Genomic DNA, 20,997 nt, shown 5'->3' on the forward strand with positions numbered 1-20,997 from the left:
GTTAAATGAGTCTTAAGGTAAGCCTTGAATTTTTAGTAAGGCTACGAATGCATCCATTTAGGTGAAATATAAAGCAAATGAATTTAACTGCGAAAAGTTGAATTAAAGTTTTTACAAATTCGTAGTATAAGCATTTTTAAGTGTTTAATTTAAATTAATTAGGGTAATTGATTTCAAATACAATGAAATTATGGGCTACACACCATCTAAAAATACGTGCTGAATACTGCATTGTCAAAGAAACTTGAATTAAAATGGTTTCATTTATGACCAGGAGATGGCGCTGTGGTGCAAGATGCTGCGTTATATTTATTTATTTATTTATTTATTTTTTCATTTAGCATGCTGTTTTCCAGCAGACAGTGGATACAATCGAGTGAGTGTCAGAACTGAAAGCTAGGGCAGAAGCAGAGAGGATGCTGTCATTGCCCTTTCTTGTTTTTAATTCTTTAGTGAGTATAGAGCACATGTGAGATTTTACTTTCTGTTCTAGAAATATTTCTGAAGAACTGCATAGGAGATTATTAAATTCAGCACATACATGGATTCTGTTTTACGATTTACAGTTCCCATTATTTCAGGTAAGACAATATGATTCTATTTTTGATCTTTTAATAAATTATTGTCTATGTTGATAATGGCATTTAAAAGAGGATTTGCTTTGAAATTTTGTATTGGTTCTAAAAGATTCAAAAGCTTGAATTTTAGCTATTCTGCATGTAAAAATCTGGCTAAAATGAGCTCTGACTATGACATACTGTATTTTAATATTTCTTTGGCTTTTCAGGCTTTACTAGTTCATCTGTGGCTATATTTGTTTACCTCTTAAAGGTACAGCTTTCGAAGTGAGAGATGGGTCTTCCTCTCACAAGGGAAATATTGTTCCTTAATGCACCGATCAAATAGTGGGGATGTAATGAAGCAGATTAACATGGCAGTGGCTCTGCCAAAGCTCAGGGCCAAGCCTCAGAGCAGCCTGAGAAGCAAACCAGTGGCCTGGGCCTAATGGTCTTCGGAACAATTCCTGTGGCTACAATGGGATGAATTGTTCATGCCTTTGCTTTTTTACCTTTTAGAAATAATATGTCACTTCTCCCACGTGAACAAAGATTTATGTAATGTGTTTAATAGATTTGGAATGACAGCACAAAAACTCCCCCTCCCCCAGTATGAAGATGAAGAGTAGATGGGAAACAAATTAATTGCTGTGAAAATGAATTTCTTTCCATTTTAGTGAGTTTGTGATGATAAGGCTGTGGCCATTTAGAATCGTTGATATTGTCAAAGGTGTTCACATTTTAAATTATTTTATGTCATGTGACATTGGCTGTGCTAGAGTGGAATGACTCAGGAGGTAGAAATTGCCTGTAACAGTCTTGCTTCTCTCTGCTGTTCCTCATGATTTCCCTTCAATCCTCTTTTTAATTATCAGAATCATCAGAAGAAATACTGTGTAAAATTCCACATTTAAAAAGCCACTGATTGTCATTTAAATCAATTTTAAATGTGTTTTAAAATATTTTTGTAAGATCTTTAAGAAATGCTTCCCTCCCTTCTCTTATGGAAGGAGGTGTGTGTGTGTGTGGGGGGGGCTGATGGTGGAAGTGACAGATGCCGAGGTACATAAGGATGTTTCTATCTCAGTCATTTTTTTCTTATAAAGAGGTTGTTGTGCTGTGTCAGAGGTTGTGAAAGCTATGGGGAATGATTTTATGGAAAGAGTGGACCACCAAGAAAAAAATCTGTTACTTTAATATGTAAAAATAAAGAGTTTTTACTTCCACACAGTTCTGTATAAATGGGGATTTTTGAAATCAAAGGGTTTTTTTTTAGTATTTATCCATCTTATCATTTAAGAAAAGCAACTGTGGCGGAACTGAATTTCACATTATGTAGATTTTCACATTAGAATCACATACTATTTAAAATCATGTAAGGCTAGAACACTGATTGGCAGATTCTAGTATCTTACATAAAAGTAACAAAATTTACTTTTACTGTGAATTATTCCAGACAGCATATACCAGGTGTGCTGATATTTGTGTGTGTGTGTGTGTGTGTGTGTGTGTGTGTATGATTCTCTGGGTAAATTCTATAAAATAGAGTTTCTTTTAATGTACAGGTTGTTCAGTGGCATATTATATGTAATGGTAAATTTTCTCAGAGTTCCTACCAAAGCATCCAGAAATACTATATTAACAATTATGTAGGCTCTGGGCTTCTTAGTGTTTTTTTTTCACTGTGACATTAGGTGTACTGTTCTATTCCATGTTCATGCATGGCCACAGACTAGCTCACAGTTCTTTCTCCAACCTAACAGAATAGACTATACATATAGGTTAATCTGTTGACACAAGAATGTCATCTCCTGTCTTGGCCTTTCTCCCTCTTTTCTTTTTTTTTTTACTTAACAGGCACAGATACTCCACTTCTTCAATATCTTAAAAGTCAGATTACAAATGCGGTACTTCTGTATCTAATATACATGGGGTACCACATATATATCAAGAATAATCCATGGTAAAGATTGAGAAATAGTCATGGAGTTTACCTTGAAGAAGTTAACATGGAAATACACATGCACATGTACTGCCTGTATCAGTCAGCTTTTCTGTTGTTGGGACAAAATCCCTTACATAGGTAATTTAAATTTAAAAAGATTTATTTTAACTCACAATTTTGGAGTAGTTAGCTGACTCCAAGGCAGAAACATCATGGCAGAAGAGTATGGTGGAATTAAGCTGCTCACTTCATAGCAGCCAGGAAGGAGAGAGAGAAGGGAAGAGACAGAGAAGAGATATATTCTTTAAAGGCATATGCCTCATGATCTACTTCCTCCAATTAGGTCTGAAAACTTAACAGTCCATTTAGCTAATGAACTCATCAATAGATTAAACCATTGATAAGGTTAATGCACCCATGATACAATCACCTTCCAAAGGCCCCACCTTTGAACACATAAGCCTTGTAAGGAATATTTTTGACCCTACTCATAACACTATCATAGCTCAAAATATTATAAACACCAAAATGAAGAATGAACAAATGGGAGAAAAGAAACGAGATCAGAGTATTATGCCAGGCATGGTGTTACATCCTAAGACTCAAAATAAAAGTCATCACAATATCTGTTCATGAGGGTCTGAAAAATGAGAGAACTAGATTTGAGGAAGACATGACAGTTAGATCTCTAGGATTAAGCTTGATGTAAGTGAAAAAAAATACAAAATTGCTCCATTTTAGGCACAGATGTAAGGCAAACAAATGGATATAAATAGATAGCTATTTGGCCCTGTCTAGGAAAATGATAGACAAAAATAAATAATCCAAACTTGTTGAAGTTTTTGTGTGTTTTTTGTTGTTCTACTTTATTGTTATTATTCCCCTGGGGCAGAAAAAGAAGACAGTGAATTTGCCTTTCAATTATAGGCATTTGACGTACTGACACTTTTATGCAGAGGTTTCCTGTAAGAAACTGAAAATTTTATGTCCAGGTATCAGATTAGAAGATAAGGTTAAATACATGAGTTTACATGAAGTTATAAGCCAGAATTAGGTCACTCGTAAATGTACATGAATGGAGTCAAGATAACTGGTGGGATAATATTAGGATTCTAGAAAAATATTAGTTAATTGTAGAAATGTAATGGGAAATGTTGGGGGAATAACAATATTATAGGAAGCGAAAAAGGTAAACTGAATGTCAAAATAAAGATCAGCATTGGTATAAAACCCATAGAGGAGTTGACTAGTAAGAGGATAGGCCAGAACTGATGGACTAAGTTCTGATTAATCATGGGTGGATTTTCAGAGAAAGCAGTAATTTCTCAGAGATAATTTATCTCATTGAGGGTTAGATTAAAATGAGGAGGCTTCAGAGCTGAGAAATATGTTTAAATTTTAGGAACTTTACCAGTGAAAGGTAAAAGAGAGAATATTTTATAGCTTCTGGAAGAAGGCACTGTTGAGAAAAAGTTGGTTTTATTTAGATTTAGAGAAACTTAAACCTTTTTGTAGAGAAAGAATATGTACTCAGTAGAGAGAGATTGAGAAAAGAAGAAACAAAAAACAAAGTCTTAGAAGAGACAGGAAAAGAATGGTTCAACTGTTTTTTGTGGTTTTTTTAAAGTTGAGACAGAAAAAGGGATGTGTGATTGTATAGAAAACAACTAGTGTAGCTCACTTTGTGAGTGTCTTGTTCTTGAAAGTTAAATCTTTGCTTGTAAGATAAAATATCTCTTTAAATCAGTTGTCTTCTCAGTAAAGGATCTTTGTAGCATATGGATTTTTTGGACAAAATCATTAATCCTCTGTAGCAAAACACTTTCCTGCAGAGTACAGTTTAGCCACATTAATCCTGAAGTGGAGACTAATACCACTGTTTCATATTAAGCTTATTTTGCACACTTCAGTTGTCTAATTTATTGAGAATGACCTGTTTTAAAAACTAGTTCTACTGAAAACTTGTATTAGCTTAGACCACTACATATCTATTGTATATAATTAGGTTGATTATTGCTAGCATCTGAGTTAATTATTCAAGGTCCTTTCTTCTTAATTCTTTTTGGTTTCATTAGTACATTCACCAATATTTATACAGAGAAAAGAACTTCAATATAATCACAAACTTTCTTTCACTGAGGGAACTAACTTCCATTATGAAGCTACCTATCAGAAAGACCCCCCTCTCTCCCTCCACTCCCCCTTTGGGTAATCTTTTCATTCACATTTCATGAAATGGCAGCATGAAACCTTGAAAATGACTCAGGCACTGATGAAGAACTCCATCCTTCACACTGCAGCCTTTTGAAATAGCTGCTTTCTCAGTTCAGATAGTTTAATTTAGACTTGGCTGGATAGAAATATGATAGCCTTCATTTCAGAGCTGACTGTATCTGGCTGTATGGTGAGCCTGGCAGGTCACAGTGAGTGGGATGGAAGAAGGCATGTAGGTGACAGTGCAGACCCTGATGAGTTGCTTCCCTCGGGAACTATGCTGGGCAAAACTGCAGGGAAGATGTCCACCAGCTCTTCAGTGTCCCTTTCTGTCTTCCTGACTTCTTCTACTGGAGGTCACCTGGATATCCTCACAACTATCTCATTCAGCTCCAAGTTTTAAAAATAAGAATATATACGTAGGGCAAAATTCAGATTGCATATGTGTTGAGTTTTATTCTCTTAAGACATTTGGATTATTATTGCCAGCTGTAGAATTCATGACCCAATAAATTTCAGAATTTTGATGTCTTCATCTTTTTTGAACACCAAAATGGACATTTTGGGGGGGTTGGATGGGACATCAGATGATTTAAAATACAAACACTAACTCAAATTTAATTCCATTAATATTTGTTACACACCCACAGGAGGCTCATGAACAACGCTTAGCACTAGAGGTACTGTAGTGAATGCTAACCGTGTGGCAAACCTAAGTCATTGCTTCTCAGCTTAGAGATATTTGATAATGATATAATTTAAACAGAGACCATAGAAAACACACAAAGCAAATCTTAGAATAATGGTTTTCAGCTTTTTGCTCTAAGCAAACATACTAAAAGATAACATCAAGCTACATACTAAAAGGTAACATCAGGCTCTTCTGGTTTCTATTGAAAATCTTTTGTACCAAAGATCATAAATACTTTTAATATCAATTCCCAACCAACTTTCAGATGCTGTCAATAGGAGAAAAAAATCTCCTTTCCCTGAGATTATCACTTTTTTCCCTACAAATTATTAATGCATTTTATTCTCTGTGTTGTAAATACTGATGACAGTTACAGATAAATTTATTTCAATGTAGAATCAATTTGGTTAAAAAGCTCAAGAGATTTGAATATATATTTTGAATTTTAAAATACTATGAAATTTTTGCTAACTGCTGTTTCACATGTCTGTTTTCTATAGGACACAAGTTTACATTATCTTCTCTAATTTTGTTTGAATATAAAAAGTAATGTTTATGAAAAAAATTGTTTGCTTATGTTAGCATAATATCTTTCTTAGGATTTTAAAGATCATACTAGCAATGGAGACCAATAAGATCTTTAATAATTAAAAAGCAATATTGCGTTATGTTGGTTTTAAGGATATCAAACTTTTATATACATTGATGGTAATAATGAATTCCATTAAAAATAGTGTATTTCCTATTGGAATATTATTTCTCTGTAAGAAAATATGATTTGCATAAAGGACATGAAATTAATCTTATTAAAATTTAAAGATAAAGACTGCTTATCTCTATAATATTCACATATTAATGTCATCTCCCCTTATTAAATTTAGATTCACAGTACTTGGAGACAGGTGGAACAGAATGGAAGGGTGGAGTTTTCAAATCAAAAACATAATTTTCCCACTAATATTCTTTTAAACTTTTAAATCAAGACATTTATTTTGATGTAATTACCAACTACATTAATAGTACAGAAAATTTTCTATCATGTAAAGTATTTTTGGTACTTTGTGAAGATTTTTAAAGAAATACAATCAAGGGTGCTTAAATATATTTTATCCATCAGACTATGTTAAAATCTTTAAAGGTTAAAAAACAATTTTAGTTAATTTTATGTGTACAATTGCTAAAAAAATAATCTTATACTGGAATAAAATGACCTTAAGAAGCAATCACCCTCAAGAAGTGCTTGGAATTATTTCAATTATTATTATAGTTTTGAATTATTAGATCTTTTGTTGGTATCTAGAATCTGTTGAGATTATAATATGCTTTCAATGTGAATGTGTCTTAGAATTAATGAATAAATATGCAACCATGTGATTATATAATTATGCCCTGTTGCATCTTGTGTTGGATGATGTGTATGGGAGAGTGATGATGGAATAATATAATGCTTATCAAGCACATATGAAAGATAATGGATTAGTTGGAAAATTACAGGGGAAAAAGGAATTTAGGAAGAGATTTGATAAGAGATTACTGACATTATTTCCCTTCTCCAACTGATCTCAAAAAATGAAATATCTAAGGCATGAAACAAGCCTGTCAGGAGATTGTGGTAATGATTTCTTTTTTTCTTTCTTTCTTTCTTTCTTTCTTTCTTTCTTTCTTTCTTTCTTTCTTTCTTTCTTTCTTTCTTTCTCTTTTTTTCCTCTGTCCTTCCTTTCTTTCTTCCTTCCTTCCTTCTTTTAATTTTTTTTTTTTGAGATAGGGTCTTGCTATGTAGTTCAAGCTGGCCTTGATGTCACTATGTAGCATAGGCTGGCCTCAAACTCACAGGAATCTACCTGCCTCAGCCTCCTGAGTGCTGGGATTACAGGTGTAGGCCACCATGACCAGCTGGTAATGATGTTATTTTTATCAGCCCATCATTACCTAACTAGCTAGGCTATTTTTCTCTTTTTCCATTTCTCTCCTGGATGGAGCAATTGAGAAAGTCCAGCAATTTTCAGGCAGTTAAAATGTGCCAAACAAGTGTCAATCCTACATCTTCTATTTCCTGAATCAACAGTCCTAGAAGCCAACAAGCCTTATTTTATAGATTTAAATCAGCATATGGTTTGTTGGTAATTTTTCCAGAACAATAGGTATAAATTAAGACTGTCTCTGAAAAATGAGGAAGTACAGTTGCCCTATTCTAAGTGTTGAAGGAAAGGATAGTCAGAGGAGAATTCTGCTGGGTTCATGTTTAATCAGTCTATCTAAGTATATGCTTCGTGATTTTCTTGCCTAGGTATCAGAAAGTTAAAATGTAAAATGTCCCATCAATTAAAAACCATTAGACAAGCTGCTTCAACTACTGACATTGAGCCACTAACTGACATCTCAAATGACTCTTGTTGACTCCTTAATTATATCACCTGGAATGATGTAACTATGAGTCTTGATACTTCCCAGGGAGGTTAGTTCTGTGCAGCAACAACTATTAGTAAATTCTATGCTGTTTGACTAACATAGATAACAACCAAACAGATTATGGGAAACCTTTCTGCACGTGGTATAGCTTATTTGCAAGCTTTAACGAAGAGATCTGTGGAGATTTCTGGCCATAGTCTTAAACCTCAGGCTAAGAACTTTCTACATTCCCAGCACCATTAAGATGAAAAGAGACTACTAAAATAAACATAATAATTTATGCAAAGCTTACCAGAATATTCAAATATAACCACTTGGTGAGCTAAATAAGAATAGAATTTTACCAGTATTTAAAATACGTACATAAAATAGTTAAGCTCAGAATAAATAAAGATAGCCTCCATAGCGACCAATAAGGAGACAACTAAAAACTTAAGTGATGTACCAGAAACCTGATGCAGGTTTATGAGGAATAGAAGGAGGTATAGCATATGTAGAAAAAGATCCACATGACCAGTTTTAAGGTTTGTGAAAAATATAAAGAATTATTGACCCTGGAGCAATCAAAGTTGAGAACCCTCATACAACACAGGGAGCGTAGTTTCAGGGACTTCAATGTCTATTTCTTCCATTAAATTTAAATCACTTTGATTTTTCCTTACCATGAAGATAATATGTATGTTAATTCAAGTCCTTTTAGAAATCACATAAAAGGAAACTAAAGGACATATGATTTTATTAAGACATTTTCAATCATATTTGTTAGCTAGTTGGTTAGTTCTATATAAGTGTTCATGTTGTCCACATTGCTTTCTTTTTCAAATCTACTTTCTTGCCTTTCTGGTCATTAAATGTTCTTCTATATAATCAATTTTATGGTTGAATATTATTTTATTATATGAACAATACAAAATTTATTTAGTCAAAGTCCTGTTAAACGTATGGATTATTTTCCATACCTGTATTTCTCTTATCACAAATATATCAGAAATGGTAAGATACATTTTTGTAAACATCTTACGGTGTTCTTAGGACATTTTGTAGATCTTCAATTGCTTGATTAAAAGATATGCACATTTTCAAATATGCTGAATTAAAAATATCCACGTTTCAGTATTGTATATGAATGCCAACTTCTTTTTCAGTATGCCTATTTTGAGTTTAAGCATTAATTTTTTTCAAATTTGATAGTCAAATTTAATCCCTTTGTTTAATTGAGGATCAAAAATTTTGTCTATGGTTTTATGGCATTTGGATCTTCATGAATTGTCTGACCATAACTTCTGCCTAGTTTTTTCTTATTGTAATGGTGTTTATTGCTATTTATGAGGGTTTTCATACTTTAAACATCATAAAAGTAAACCTCCAGAAGTAATTTAAATTTTAAAAGCCTTTCTCATTTTGGTTACAATGGTATTTCTATTTGTAATATCTTTTAATATTTACATATACAGAAATGTTTTATATATTTTAAACATAAAATTATATATTGTCATTTATACATACTTATATATAACTTGATAATTGCTACCAAAATTGAATACTTAGACTACTTTCTCAAAAGTATATAAATATTCAGCATTTTAAAAGTGTTGTAATTTATCTGGTTTCTATGGTAGTAATCACTGTATGGTAAGAAACCAAATTTGTAAATTAGTAATTAGTTATGGGTTCCTAGAAAAATAGAGGAGGTAATATAACATCTATTTTTTAAATTAAATTCTTTTATTGGTACATTGTAGGTATACAACACAATTACATTTCTCATTGGGAATTGTACCTTTACATAATGCATCTTGGTTCTTATTTTTTCCCCATTCCTAGCCCTCCCTTCATGCCCTCCACCCTTCCCTATTTACAAAGACTTTATTTCCATTTTTTCCATTTCTCAGCATTTTTCCTTTCCCTTCTTTCCTTTCCCCTGGCCCTCCCACTACCCCAACCCCTTTGGACCTTTTCTTCCTATTTTACATTATCAATTATTCATTCAAATAATTGGTACATTTTAGGTATACAATATAATGACATTCATCCCTGGAAATTTGCACCTTTACATAGTCTCTCTTGGTTCTTATGTTTCACCCTTGCCCAGCCCTCCCTTCAACCCCTGCATTCCTCCCTATTTACAAAGATTTTGTTCCTATTTTTCCATTTTCTCATATTAATCCCATTCCCTTCTATCCTTTCCCCTAGCCCTCCCACTTCCTTCCCCTTTGCCCCTTTTCTTCCTATTTCACATTACCTATTATACATTTAGTCCTTATTTACACTTTCAGTTTCTCACACCAGAGAAACTATTTGGTACTTACACATGTGTGCCCTATTTATTTCACTTAAGAGTATCGCCTCAGTGTGCATCCACTTAGCTATAAATGTCTCTAATTTCTCATTTTTTATGGCTGAATAGTACTCCATTTTATTTAAAAAACCACATTTTCTTTATCCAGTTTCCAGGTAATGGGCATTTGGGCTGTTTCCAAGTTTTAGCTATTACAAACTGTGCGGCTATGAACATGGGCACACATATATCACTGTGATATGATTCTTTTAATTCTTTGGGGAAGATCCCCAGCAGGGGAATAGCTGGGTCAGATGGGACTTCCAGTCCTAGTTCTTTGAGGTATCTCCATACTGATTTCCACAGTGCTTGCACCAGTCTACACTCCCACCAGCAGTGGAGCAGGGTTCCTCTTTCCCCACAGCCCCGCCAGCATTTGTTATTGGTTGATTTCATGATAGCAGCCATTCTTTCTGGAGTGAAGTGGAATCTCAGCATTGTTTTCATTTGCATCTCTCGAATGACCAGTGATGTTGAACATTTTTTCATGTATTTATTTGCTATTTCTACTTCTTTATGTGAGAAATGTCCATTCATTTTAGATGCCCATTTTTGGATTGGGTCTTTAAATTTGGGAGGTCTGATCTATTTAAGTTCTTTATAGATTCAAGATAGTAGAACTTTGTCTGAGGAAGAGCAGATGAAGATTTTTTTCCCACATTGTGGGTTGTCTCTTCACACTGCTGGTGGTTTCTCTTGCTGTGCAGAAACCTTTTAATAAAAAGAGATCCCACTTGTTGATTGTTTGTGCTAGTCCTTGGGCAACTGAGGTTTTGTTCATAAAATTTTTTCCTACACCGGTGTCTTCAAGGGTTCTACTTAACCTCTGTTCCAACTGGTTCAGAGTTTCTATTTTAATATTTAGATCTTTAATCCATTTTGATTTTAGTTTAGTGCATGGTGAGAGATACAGGTCTAGTTTTAATCTTTGACAAGTTGAAGCCCAATTTTTCCAGCACCATTTATTAAAGAGGCTATCTTTCCTTCAGTGAGGGTGTTCAGCTCCTTTATCAAAGATGAGATGGCTGAGTGTGTCTGGCATTGTTTCTGCATCTTCTAATCTGTTCCACTGGTCCTCAGGTCTGTTTCTTTGCCAGTACCATGCTGTTTTTATCACAGTAGCTTTGTAGTAGAGTTGCAGGTTGGGGATTGTGATACCCCCTGCCATGTCTCTGTTACCTAGAATTGGTTTTGCTATTCTGGGTCTCTTCTTGTTCCAAATGAATTTTTGGATTGTTTTCTCAAGGTTTATGAAATATGCTGCTGGGATCTCAATTGGAATTGCATTAAATCTATATAGCAGTTTTGGAAGTATGGCCATTTTCATTATATTAATCCTTCCTACCCAGGAGCAGGGCATGTCTGTCCATTTTCTGATATCATCTTCAATCTCTCTTTTCAGAGTGCCATAGTTTTCAGAGAAGAGGTCTTTGATTTCCTTCCTTAGGTTGATTCCTAGGTATTTCAGTTTTTTGGATGCTATTGTGAAAGGAATTATTTGCCGTATTTCTCTCTCAGTGAGTCTGTCATTGGTGTACAGGAAAGCTATTGATTTTTGTGTGTTGACCTTGTAACCAGCTACTTGACTGAATTTGGTTATTAAGTCTAGAAGAGTTTTGGTGGAGTTCTTGGGGTCTTCTATATAGAGTATCATGTCATCTGCAAATAATGACAATTTGACTTTTTCATTACCTATCTTTATTCCTTTTATTTCTTTCTCTTGTCTAATTGCTGTGGCTAATGTTTCCAGAACTATATTGAACAAGAGTGGTGATAGTGAACATCCTTGTCTTGTTCCTGATTTGAGTGTGAAGGATTTCAGTTTGTGACCATTTAGTATGATATTGGCTGTTGGTTTTTCATAGATAGCTTCTATCAGTTTGAGGTAGAGACCATCTATTCCAATTTTTTGTAGGGTTTTTATCATAAATGCATGTTGGATTTTGTCAAAAGCTTTTTTTGCATCTATGGAGATAATCATATGGTTTTTGTCCTTGGCTCTATAGATATAGTGTATTACATTAATTGATTTTCGTATATTGAACCATCCCTGCATCCCTGGGATGAATCCCACTTGATCAGGGTGTATGATCTTCTTGATGATCTTCTGCATTCTGTTTGCCAGTATCTTATTAAGGATTTTTGCATCTATGTTCATTAGTGAGATTGGCCTATAGTTCTCTTTTTCAGTTGAGTCTTTCTCTGCTTTGAGGATCAAGGTGATGCTTGCTTCCAGGAATGAATTTGGGAGTATTGCTTCCCTTTCAATTTCATTGAAGAGTTGAAACAGTAGTGGCAGCAGTTCCTCTCTAAATGTCTTGTAGAATTCAGCAGTGAAGCCATCAGGGCCCGGGCTTTTCTTTGTTGATAAGTTTTTAATTACATTTTCAGTTTCATTGGTTGATATTGGGTTGTTCAGAATTTTTAGGTCTTCTTCATTCAACTTTGGTAAGTCATATGTATCTAGGTATCTGTCCATTTTTTCTGTGTTTTCCATCTTATTGGCGTATAGGTTCTTGAAGCAGGTATTGATGATCCTCTGGATTTCTGCTGGGCCTGTTGTAATTTCACTCTTTTCATTCCTAATTGCATGGATTTGGGCCTTTTCTTTCCTTTTTCTGACAAGGTTGGCTAAAGGTTTGTCAATTTTGTTGATTCTTTCGAAGAACCAACTCTTGGCTTCATTGATTTTTTGTATCATTCTCTTAGTCTCCATTGCATTGATTTCTCCTCTGATCTTTATCATTTCCTCCCTTGTATGAGCTTTGGGGTTGTCCTGCTCTTCTTTTTTTAGAAGCTTGAGGTTCAGTATCAAGTTGTTTAATTGGGCTCATTCTGTTTTCCTAATATGCATATTCACTGCTATGAATTTTCCTCGTAAGACTGCTTTCATTGTGTCCCATAGATTCCGATATGGTGTATTGTCATTGTCATTTAATTAAAGGAACTGTCTGATTTCTTCTTTAATTTCCTCTGTGACCCATTGGTTATTCCAAAGTGTGTTGTTCAATTTCCACATGTTTATGAAATTTTTTGAGTTTCTTTTGCTATGGATCTCCAATTTCATTGCACTCTGGTCTGATAACATACAGGGGATAACTCCAATTCCTTTGCACTTACTTAAACATGTTCTATGGGTGGGTATGTGGTCTATTTTGGAGAATGACCCATGTGCAGCTGAGAAGAATGTGTATTCTGATTTTGTGGGGTGGAAGACTCTGTAAACATCTGTTAAGTTCATTTGTTCAAGAGTTTGAGTTCTAGTATTTCATTACTTATTTTTTGTCTAGTTGATCTATCTATTTGTGACAATGGGGTGTTGAGGGCCCCCACTGCAATTGTATTAGTGCATATATGACTTTTCATGTCCATTAGTAGTGTTGGTTTGAAATCTACTCGATCTGCCAAGAGGATACGTACTCCTGCTTTTTTTTGGGTTCCTGTCGTGTGGAGTATTGTTTTCTACCCTTTAACTTTGAGTCTATGAGTTTCCTTTTGAATTAAGTGTGTTCCTTGTATGCAGCATATTGTTGAATTTTGCTTCTTGACCCATTCTGCCAGTCTATTTCTTTTGATTGGTGAATTGAGACCATTAATGTTGATGGTTATAACTGAAACATATTGACTTGTCATTGCCTTGACTTTTTCTTTTTGTTGGGTTCTCCCCCTTTACATTTAATTTCTTGTCATGCCAGACAGGTTCATTCTGCTTTGCTTCCTGGGGTTGTGATCCTCAATGTCTGTTCCTAGGATATTTTGTAAAATTCTTTGGAGTGCTGGTTTGGTATTCACAAAGTTCCTAAGGTGCTCTTTGTCATAAAAGTATCTTATTTCTCCATCCATTTTGAAAGATAGTTTTGCAGGGTACATCAATCTGGTTTGGAGGCTGTTTTCTTTTAGGGCTTGGAATATGTCTTTCCAAGCTCTTCTTGCCTTGATGGTTTGTGTTGAGAAGTCTGCTGTGATTCTGATGGGCTTTCCTTTGTATGTGATTTGTTTCTTTTCTCTCACTGCTTGGAGAACTTTGTTCTTCTGTTTTGTTTCTGGAATCTTAACAATTCTATGCCTATGTGTAGATTTTTTTGATCAAGGTTATTTGGAGTCCTATATGCCTCACTTATCTGTATGTCAAGCTCTTTTCCCCTGCTTGGGAAGTTTTCTGTCATTATTTCTGAGAAGAGATTTTTTATGTCATCTGCACTCTCTCCTGTTTGTTCATTGAGCCCAATCAGTCTTATGTTATTCTTCTTTGCATCATCGAGCAGCTGCTGGATTGATTTCTCATGTTCCCTTATAATTTTGAAGCAATTTTTCTTTTTCTGGTCACTAACTGCAATCTTATCTTCTATATCTGAAATTCTGTCCTCACACTGGCTCATTCTGCTGTGTAGACTTTCAATGGAATTTTTCATCTCCTGGAAATCTATTTGCATCTGTTTTATGGATCCCATTTTTTTCTTATGTTGGGATTCCATCATGTTCCTGAGCTCCTCTCTAGATTTATTAATCATTTCTTGCACTAGGGGCCCAATTTCTCCTGTTATCTGAGAAATTATTTCTGATTTCATTTTTTCCAGATTCCCTTTTGTTGCCAGTTCATTGGGTCCAGGTGGTTGAGTATCAGAGTATTCCATCTCATTTCCCTTTGGGGTTGCTGTAGGTGATCTGGAAGTCTGGTTTTGAGACTTATTTACTGGTTTTCTCATTTTGACTGGGGCGTTGTTCTGTTAGCGCCTGCACGGATTACCTTTTCTGAGCTGGGAGAAGTGGGACAGCGGCCGGGAACAGTGGTAGGGATCGTGACTCAAAAGCCCTTTCTTGTGGACTGGGAGCAGCGGGAGGGATGCTGGCCGGGAAGCCCCTTCCTCTGGACCAGGAGCAGTGGGATGGCAGCTCAGAAGCCCCTACCTCTGGGCCGGGAGCAGCGGGACTCAGTACCGTGGTCTGGTGGTCTGGTGTCCTCTGCGCCTTTGTACTGTGGAACCAGGTTGGTGCCTGTCTGCAGTGGGGTGATTCGGCGTGTTCTGTGCCACTCGGGACCTCGGTAGGGCGTGCACAGACCTGCCTGTCTGCAGCGGGCTGACTCGGCGTATTCTGCGCGACTCAGGACCTCGGTAGGGTGTGGGACATCTATCTTTTTTAAAGAAGACATTGTTATATGTTAGTTTTTAATATCTAATCTTATGACTTTTAATGGGCATTTTATTTGATATTAATGTCTATTTTACTTAGTTTTGTTTAGATATAAAGCTTTATATCTTAATACCTAATATGAACTGCTTACATTACTATTCTTTATCTTATTATTGATAAGAAGTCATTTTTAACATATTACATTAGTAAAAGATTATTAAGTTTATTAATACTCAATTTTAAATAAAAATGTAGAAAATAAACACTTTTGAAAACAACCTGATAATATCTATCAATATTTAAATGATGTTTTTCTCTTATTCTGATATTTCTAATTCTAGGAATTGGTCTCAAGATATAACATATACATTTTAATAACAAGCAATCATTACAGCATTGACTATGAGGAGCAAAAACCTAAGAATGGCCTAAATGCTCATGGATAGGGATAGTTTTATTCAATTATGATGCGTCTGTATAAGAAATATTATATAGCTGCTAAAAATAAGTTTATACTTTTCTATACTGATGTTGGAAGATGATCGAGAAATATTGTGCAGTGGAAAAAGCAAGTTTCATAGCACTATTTATAGTGTCATCCCATCTTTGGTAAAACAAGAGAAAAAGAAAACTATTTACATAGAATTTCATATACACATATTTGATTAATATGTATACTGTACATGTATATATTTAAGAACACTTTAGATGAGTATTTAGAGAGTTTTTAGATTATTATAAAAGGCATATTTAACCATGGTTACTTTTGGGCTCTTGACTTTTGTAGTAAGGTTTTATGATATAATTTTTATTTTTAGCTTCATTTCTTCTTGTTCATGTACATTTTAGTAGTAATCACATTTCTTTTTTAGATTAAAAATGTAGATAAGATGTTCTCCACTATTCAGCATCTAAAGAGAAGACAGTTTTCCCTTGATGTATAAATGTTATCATTTTTATCAAAGTATTTTATATTGTAAACAATGTGGGTTGGATATACTTTATAATTTTTATTCTAAGTGAGATTGTTTTTTAGGATTTTATTTATGTGTGGTTTATTTTTGGCTTTTCTCCTTTTTAACATTATATATCTATACAAATATAAAAGCAAAAACTGGAGAAAATATGGATTCAAATTATTTCCATATAGGGAAATGCATCTTCTAAGAAATTTTTTTAAATGTGCAATCTTTTTGAGATAGGAAATCAGCTCCAAGAACACTGGCATTCTCTCCACCATGAACCCTGCTGCAAATCTTGTTAATTTCATTATGCATATAAATGGCCTAGCTACAGACTAGTATCTCTAACTTTCTTACATTCCTTCCTTATAATGTGCTCTTTACCCTTCCTTGGACATTCACTTAGATGATTTTAGATTAGATTTCATCATAGCCAGATAATTGTGGTCTTTCCATAATCTCTACTCCATATATTCTGCATGGCTTGTCTTTACAGTTCATGTCATCAAGCACCTCATTCAGATAGTCATTGAACCCAGCCAGGCCTCCAACTTATTCATCTTATCACACTTTCATTTCAGCAAATACATTATATTCCATGATCAGTCATAATCATCGTTTCATATATTTACATACAAACTGAACAAACATCCCCATTTCATGGCTTTCCTTTTGTCATTTCCTAGAAACATCCCCATCCTGGTTACATCCAAATCCTCCCTTTTTCTACCTATGAAGCTGAACATAAACACAGGCAGGTACTTCATGATGGCTTGCAATTACAATGCAGGTCCTGAGACTATTCATGCTCCCAGTTCCGAGGACTTAGATATCACATCCTCTCTTCTTCTTCTCAAATAACCCATATTTTCTACTTCATCTTCCTTCTTATTTGACAACTTTGTTTCCTAAATTCCTGAGAAAACTGAAACTACAGACTTCAATCACTATGTATACTTCCCTACCAAATTCTGCACCCACATAACCTGGCATGCATGTCATGTTCTAAATTTCTGCTTAAATATCTGTCTTTGTTAAACATTTAATGCCTATACTACTTTATCTGTAGAAAGTTTATCTAATACAAGCATGCCAAATGTCCACTGTAAAATATATCAATTTACATATGATCATATACTGAAATAAATTTTTGCTGAATATACTTCTGCTCTTAATTTATGCCCTTTTGGAATTTCAAAGTTCCTATAAGAATTTTTTGCAATCTCTAATACTTCAGAAAATATATTTGAACTTCTTCCCTAATTAGATATAACTCAAATGCCACTTCCTTCCCGATGTTCTTTTCTGTTCTCATACGCAATATGTGCTTCTGCTACATCCGGCATCTATCTCTACACTTATTATAATAAATATTAGCCAAATATATGTGCACCTAGGGCATCTTCTTTTGTGTGCAAATATGAACCATATAAGGACAGTCATTGTGCCTTATAGTTCCACCAGGCTATACATTACCCTACACATACTGCCTTCCACAGGGAGTGATCAATGCATTCATTTGCTGAGCCACTTCAACTAGAGCTGCTGTTTGACATTTATTACTTTTGTAATCTAAATATGTTCTATTTCAAGTGACTCATTAAAAAAGATAGCAGTTATTTACTTTAATATTAGTGCCTTTAATAGCTTTTAAATTTGTGGTTAGTTTGAGTAGACTACTTAGTGATTTGTAAAGTGATATGAATGCATTCTATATACAATTTTCAGGGGAAACTTTAATAATTCCAACTTAGAACATCTCTTTATCTTGTTCATAAGGCATTCTCTTACTCAATAAGTAAATATTTTTTATAAACAACAATAGAATTCACCAGTAATAGTCACACAAATACACACATACATGTACAAAACCTCCTCCCTTTTTATTACTATTATTTAATTTCAAAATGCAACCTAAAAAATACATAACCTAGCTTCTATAAGAGAGCGAAGTGTAGATGGAAATACTCTTCTGAAATCATAATGGCAAGGAATATATATTTTGACAAAAATTTTAAACACTTAGTTGCAGAATTACTTGAGACAACACCATACTTAGCCAGTGATCTCATCTTCTTTATTTTCCCAAGATTATGGTTTCCCAGATTCCTGACTTTGACTCTACCAAAAATTCTTCTCATTATTTAAGACCAAAAAAGTCTTAAATGAAACAAAATATGATTTAAGAAATTGCATTTTACAACCAAGTATATTCTACAAAATATGAATGGATTTTCAAACTATATTTTGGCATATTTTATCTTAGTTTTAGTGACAAAGTTTCCTGCAGATAGAAATGATGATTCAAGAACTAATCTTCTGCACAGTAAGTAAAAGAAACAGATTAAGGGAAATGTAAGCAAAACCAAGCCAAATAAACAAAAGGAATGTATTGGCTGGTTGAAGAGTAGCACATATATAAGGTTAAGTCCTGGATTTTCAGGGGTTCCCAAGATTCTGGGCCTTTTGCAAGAGAGTCCAGGCTGAAATTCCCATCAGATGTATGGCAGCTAATAATTTTTCAGAGGTAGGATGTGTATTTTGCACGTAGCTCACAACAGTGCCTCCCCATCCTCTGGATGATGAAAACCCTGTGCCTTCAAGTGAAAGGCTGCTCACGCTTCCCTGCCTCCAGCCAGGCTCTGTACAAGGCTTCTCCCTGTGCTCCTAGAACGGGTTGTTTCTTTGCAAAGAACTAGAGAACTCTGCAGGCACAGGCTGCCTCCTGGACAGCGGAACTGTTTCTGGTCTTCATATTCTGGTGGTAACCATGGGAGTTTCTTTTGACTATCTTGGCAACAGGATCTTTTTTACACCTGGGGTGAGAGGGAAGATTGCTATACTCATTACGAAAATCTCCCAGACATTGCAATGGGAGACCAAAGTGCTCCCCCAGTGCCTAGAGGGTTGGTTGGCATTTGAGACTCCTTCCTGTTCCCTGGGTCAGAGGATAGTAATTCTCATCTTGAACCATGATGATAAATCCAGTAGCTGCTATCCCGAGTTTCTGACCTCCAAGATAGAGCTTGGATTACTTAATATTTGAGGGCTTTTTTCCACATTGTATTTTACTATTTGACTGTTTAATAATGTTGAATTTTGGACATCTTATTGTTATTCTTCAAAAATATTGTGCATTGAGAAAAAAGAAAGCAATAAAATGATAAATAACCCAAAAAATACTAGTGACTGAGTGTATGACAAAAAGAAGCAATAATCATCATAACAACAATAGGAATAATAAAAGAAAAAGTCAATCATGTATATTTTACATTGAGACATTCAAAGAAAGCTTGACAATACTTCATCTCAGGAATTGCACACAGTGCTCCCTGTGTTGGTATTTTGGCTCTCTGCCATCCCAGTGGATTTTCATTACCTTGTATGGTACAGAGTTCTCCTTAAAAGGGATGAGACTAGGATATTTAGCCCCTAGATCCCTTTCTTCAGATTCACATAGTCAAACATGAAGGCCACAGATCTTGCTGGTGTCTCTACTGCCTCTGGATTCCACTGATCATTTCTTTCTCTTGCTTCTTGCTGCTGCTAGCTCTGGCATGCACAATACTTTGCTGGTTTCTGGGAACACTAATAGTCTCTTTTTGGTTAGTCTCTTTTTGTTAATAGTCTCTTTTTGATTAGCATGTTTTAATCTCTTCAATAAAGCTCTCTTGTTTGGCTATGTTGTCTGTTTTTTGTCAAGATTTTGTCTGATAAAATAGCAAATATTTATGGAAATTTACAATCATATAGACCCTATTGAAACAACTGACATGAGTCCAATTATTTGATCCTCGCAATAATCCTTGGAGCTATGTATTACGACCACATTTAAAATCAGAGGATACTGAAGAATATGTAGTTTAAATAAGTTGACAGTCACAAAGATGAAACTGTAAGACAAAATAAAATCCAGGAAGTCTGACACCAGACTGAGTTTAGAGATGGTACTAAGTATATTAATATTCTTTTAAAGATAACTTCATGTTTTTGGTGTCTATGTAAATCAAAATCTAAGAGAAAAAAGAAGCAGAAGGAAGTTAGAAAATTTTTGTTAAGAGACAATAAACCTAAAAACTGAAGACAAAGAGATCTGGAGTTGGAAAAAGCCAATATATAAATTTTGCATATTAGAATACTTGAGTATATCATTAAGTACTGTATCTTAATTCTTAAGAAAAATGTAATGTGGAAGGGCAGGATTTTCTTCATCATATAGATTAAAAAATTATTACTATAAACATATACAACAGATCAGATGACCAAATGTGTCTGGATATTTTTTCTGCATTTTCTATTTTACTCCTTTGATTCACATGTATGTTTTGTGCCAGGACCATGCCATTTTTATTACTGTATGTTTTAGCTACTTTTTAGTTGCTGAAATAAAATACCCAGCACCCACAAGTTAAAGGAGGAAAGGTTTATTTGGCTCACTGTTTGTGGAGGTTTCAGTCCATAATTTGCTGGTTCCAAGGCAGGGTGGAATGGCAGACAGACATCACAGAGGAGAAACAGTTCATGGTGGGAAGAAGGTAGGAAAGCAAGCAAGGGACCTTAATAGCTTCTTTTTGCCCCTTTTATACTCTATGTAGGCTACTGGGATTAGGGTAGACCAAACCAATCAGTGGATTCATTTAGTAATCATACACCCTTAATCCCAGCATCACATACTCTAGGATCAGTGACCTCTAGGATCAGTGACCCCACCTATGACTGCATGAGGCTTTAGGGGGTACATCTACACA

General features: G+C 34.7%; 1 protein-coding gene across 5 annotated transcripts in view; it reads left to right on the top strand.

Moving 5' to 3' along the window:
• Positions 1–343: 343 nt before the first annotated feature.
• The window catches only part of Scn2a (sodium voltage-gated channel alpha subunit 2), a 144,012-nt gene continuing 123,358 nt past the window's right edge, over positions 344–20,997 (top strand). For all 5 annotated transcript variants that reach the window (XM_087199763.1, XM_087199749.1, XM_087199746.1 and 2 more), the window contains exon 1: positions 344–581. The gene's annotated coding sequence lies outside the window, so the exon portion shown is untranslated. The remainder of the gene's footprint in view (positions 582–20,997) is intronic.

This window comes from Heterocephalus glaber, unplaced genomic scaffold (assembly GCF_053883595.1).
Source record: "Heterocephalus glaber isolate CG9 unplaced genomic scaffold, H.glaber_assembly_v1.0 deba00000347, whole genome shotgun sequence".
In the NCBI taxonomy this organism is placed as follows: Eukaryota; Metazoa; Chordata; class Mammalia; order Rodentia; family Bathyergidae; genus Heterocephalus; species Heterocephalus glaber.